The sequence below is a fragment of the Arachis stenosperma genome, chromosome 4, assembly GCF_014773155.1.
Source record: "Arachis stenosperma cultivar V10309 chromosome 4, arast.V10309.gnm1.PFL2, whole genome shotgun sequence".
In the NCBI taxonomy this organism is placed as follows: Eukaryota; Viridiplantae; Streptophyta; class Magnoliopsida; order Fabales; family Fabaceae; genus Arachis; species Arachis stenosperma.
The window spans coordinates 15,028,850-15,033,443 of NC_080380.1; the positions used below are offsets into that span (position 1 = coordinate 15,028,850).

Genomic DNA, 4,594 nt, shown 5'->3' on the forward strand with positions numbered 1-4,594 from the left:
TGACAGGGTGCGTTGAACATTTCCACTGAGAGGATGGGAGGTAGCCATTGACAACGGTGAAACCCTTGCTTAAGCTTGCCATGGAAAGGAGTAAGAAGGATTGGAAGAAGACAGTAGGAAAGCAGAGAGACGGAAGGGAAGGAATCTTCATACGCTTATCTGAAGTTCCTACGAATGAATTACATAAGCATCTCTATCTTTATCTTTATGTTTTATTCGTATATCACCATATCCATTTGAGTTTGCCTGACTAAGATTTACAAGGTGACCATAGCTTGCTTCATACCAACAATCTCCGTGGGATCGACCCTTACTCGCGTAAGGTTTATTACTTGGACGACCCAGTGCACTTGCTGGTTAGTTGTGCGAAGTTGTAGTGATCACAATTTCGCCCACCAAGTTTTTGGCGCCGTTGCCGGGGATTGTTTCGTGTATGGACAACTGACGGTTCATCTTGTTGCTTAGATTAGGTATTTTTCTTCAGAGTTCTTAAGAAGGAATTCTAGTGTTTCATGATGATCAGTTGAAGTCTGGCTGGCTGAGAAGCCATGTCTAATCTTATTGGACCGAGGTTTCAACTGATCATCACAAGAGCTTGTTGATCTCTATCAATCTTGCTATTGGAGCAATGATCTGCTAAGGCTTGGCTGGCCATTGGCCATGTCTAGTGTTTTGGACCGAAGCTTTCTTTGAAAGCTTGGCTGGCTGTGAAGCCATGTCTAATTCCTGGACCGGAGTCTTAGACTAGCATTGCAATGACTCCTGGAATCCAAATTAAGAATTCTGAAACTTTTATTTTCTATTTCCATATAATTTTCGAAAAAACACAAAAAAAATTTTCAAAATCATAAAAACCAAAAATATTTTATGTTTCTTGTTTGAGTCTAGTGTCTAATTTTAAGTTTGGTGTCTTGCAATGCATTGTTTATTTGATCTTGGTTCTATTTTCAAGTCAATAGTACAGGGAACTGAAGATTCAGAACATGCAGCAGAGAAATTACACAGAAAAAGCTGGGCGTTCAAAACGCCCAGTGAAGAAGGACAGACTGGCGTTTAAACGCCAGCCAGGGTGCCTGGTTGGGCGTTTAACGCCCAAAAAGGTAGTGCATTGGGCGTTAAACGCCAGAATGTGCACCATTCTGGGCGTTTAACGCCAGGATGGCACAAGGGGGAGGATTTTGTTTTCAAATCAATTTTTTTTCAAGTTTTCAAAGTTTTTCAAAATCAAATCTTTTTCAAATCATATCCTTTCAATCAAATGTTTTCAAAATCAATTTCTTTCCTTTTTCAAAGATACTTGCTATCAATTAATGATTTGATTCAACATTTCAAGTATGCTGCCTTTTCTGTTGAGAAAGGTTTAATGTTTGAATCATATCTTTTCTTGTTAGGCAAGTCATTAATTTTTAAAATCAAATCTTTTTAAAAATTGTTTTCAAATCATATTTTCTCAATCACATATTTTTTAAAACCAATCATATCTTCTTAACCTCATCTTTTTCAAAAAAGTTTTCAATCAAATCTTTTTGACTTCTAATTTCAAAATCTTTTTTCAAAACTCACTTGATTCTTTTTCCACTTTGAGTTTTCGAAAATTATCAATCAATTTTTCAAAATGATTTTAAAAACTTCTTAATTAATTTTCGAAAATTCTCTTCCCCTCTTCCCACATCCTTCTATTTATGGAGTACCACTCCTTCTCAATGCACAATTCGAACTCTATCTGATTAAGTTCGAATTCTTCTACCTCTTTCTTCTATTTTTCTGTTCTTCTGACACCTCAAGGAATCTCTATACTGTGACATAGAGGATTCCATATTTTCTTGTTCTCTTCTCTTTCATATGAGCAGGAGCAGAGACAAAGGCATTCTTGTTGAAGCTGACCCTGAACCTGAAAGGACCTTGAAGCGAAAGCTAAGAGAAGCTAAGGCACAACTCTCTACAAAGGACCTAACAGAAATCTTCAAAGAAGAAGACATGGCAGCCGAAAACAACAATAATGCAAACAATGCAAGGAAGGTGCTGGGTGACTTTACTGCACCTACTCCCGACTTTTATGGGAGAAGCATCTCTATCCCTGCCATTGGAGCAAACAACTTTGAGCTTAAGCCTCAATTAGTTTCTCTAATGCAACAGAATTGCAAGTTCCATGGACTTCCATTGGAAGATCCTCATCAGTTTTTGGCTGAGTTCTTGCAAATCTGTGACACTGTCAAGACTAATGGGGTTGACCCTGAGGTCTACAGACTTATTCTATTCCCTTTTGCTGTAAGAGACAGAGCTAGGACATGGTTGGACTCACAACCCAAAGAAAGCCTGGACTCATGGGAAAAGCTAGTCAATGCCTTCTTGGCAAAGTTCTTTCCACCTCAAAAATTGAGTAAGCTTAGAGTGGAAGTCCAAACCTTCAGACAGAAGGATGGAGAATCCCTCTATGAAGCTTGGGAAAGATACAAACAATTGATCAGAAAATGTCCTTCTGACATGCTTTCTGAATGGAGCATCATAGGTATTTTCTATGATGGTCTCTCTGAACTATCCAAGATGTCTTTGGATAGCTCTGCTGGAGGATCTCTTCATCTGAAGAAGACGCCTACAGAAGCTCAAGAGCTGATTGAAATGGTTGCAAATAACCAATTCATGTACACTTCTGAAAGGAATCCTGTGAACAATGGGACTAATCAGAAGAAAGGAGTTCTTGAGATTGAGACTCTGAATGCCATATTGGCTCAGAATAAAATATTGACTCAACAAGTCAATTTGATTTCTCAAAGTCTGTCTGGAATGCAAAATGCACCAAGCAGTACTAAGGATGCTTCATCTGAAGAAGAAGCCTATGATCCTGAGAACCCTTCAATGGAAGAGGTGAATTACCTAGGAGAACCCTATGGAAACACCTATAATTCCTCATGGAGAAATCATCCAAATTTCTCATGGAAGGATCAACAGAGACCTCAACAAGGTTTCAACAACAATAATGGTGGAAGAAACAGGTTTAGCAATGGCAAGCCTTTTCCATCATCTTCTCAGCAACAGACAGAGAATTCTAAGCAGAACCCCTCTGACTTAGCAACCATGGTCTCTGATCTAATCAAAACCACTCAAAGTTTCATGACTGAAACAAGGTCCTCCATTAGGAATTTGGAGGCACAAGTGGGACAGCTGAGCAAGAAAGTTACTGAACTCCCTCCTAGTACTCTCCCAAGCAATACAGAAGAAAATCCAAAAGGAGAGTGCAAGGCCATCAACATGGCCGAATTTGGAGAGGAAGGAGAGGAAGTGAACGCCACTGAGGAAGACCTCAATGGGCGTGCACTAACCTCCAGTGAGTTCCCTAATGAGGAACCATGGGAATCTGAGGCTCAAAATGAGACCATAGAGATTCCATTGGACTTACTTCTGCCTTTCATGAGCTCTGATGAGTATTCTTCCTCTGAAGAGGATGAGTATGTCACTGAAGAGCAAGTTGCTAAATACCTTGGAGCAATCATGAAGCTAAATGACAAGTTATTTGGAAATGAGACTTGGGAGAATGAACCTCCTTTGCTCACCAAAGAACTGGATGACTTGTCTAGGCAGAAATTACCTCAAAAGAGACAAGATCCTGGGAAGTTTTCAATACCTTGTACCATAGGCACCATGACCTTCAAGAAGGCTCTGTGTGACTTAGGATCAAGTATAAACCTCATGCCTCTCTCTGTAATGGAGAAGCTAGGGATCTTTGAGGTGCAAGCTGCAAGAATCTCATTAGAGATGGCAGACAACTCAAGAAAACAAGCTCATGGACTTGTAGAGGATGTTTTGGTGAAGATTGAAAACCATTACATCCCTGCTGATTTCATAGTCCTAGAGACTGGGAAGTGCATGGATGAAACCATCATCCTTGGCAGACCCTTCCTAGCCACAGCAAAGGCTGTGATTGATGTTAATAGAGGCAAACTGATCATTCAAATGAATGAAGAATCCGTTGTGTTTAAGGCTCAAGGATATCCCTCTGTCACCATGGGGAGGAAGCATGAAGAGCTTCTCTCAAATCAGAGTCAAACAAAGCCCCCACAGTCAAACTCTAAGTTTGGTGTTGGGAGGCCACAACCAAACTCTAAGTTTGGTGTTGAACCCCCACATTCAAACTCTAAGTTTAGTGTTGGGAGGTTCCCACATTGCTCTGATCATTTGTGAGGCTCCATGAGAGCCATCTGTCAAGCTACTGACATTAAAGAAGCACTTGTTGGGAGGCAACCCAATGTTATATTTTATCTATTTTCTTTTGTTATTTTATGTTTTTTGTAGGTTGATGATCATGAGAAGTCACAAAATCAATTGAAAAAGCAAAAACAGAATGAAAAACAGGAAGAAAAATAGCACACCCTGGAGGAAGAACTTACTGGCGTTTAAACGCCAGTAAGGCTAGCAGGTGGGCGTTTAACGCCCAGTCTGGCACCATTCTGGGCGTTTAACGCCAGAAAGGGGCACCAGACTGGCGTTAAACGCCAGAAAAGGGCAAGAACCTGGCGTTAAATGCCAGAAATGGGTACCAGCCCGGCGTTTAACGCCAGAATTGGCTCAAAACGTGATTTTGCATGCCATTTGGTGC

The 4,594-nt window shown here is 40.4% G+C and overlaps 1 non-coding gene across 1 annotated transcript; it reads right to left on the bottom strand.

The window, feature by feature from the left end:
- Window positions 1-2,382: 2,382 nt before the first annotated feature.
- On the bottom strand, window positions 2,383-2,490 carry LOC130978719 (small nucleolar RNA R71). Its single transcript, XR_009086337.1, has one exon. It is a non-coding gene; the product is annotated as a small nucleolar RNA R71 (small nucleolar RNA).
- Between the last annotated feature and the right edge of the window lie 2,104 nt (window positions 2,491-4,594).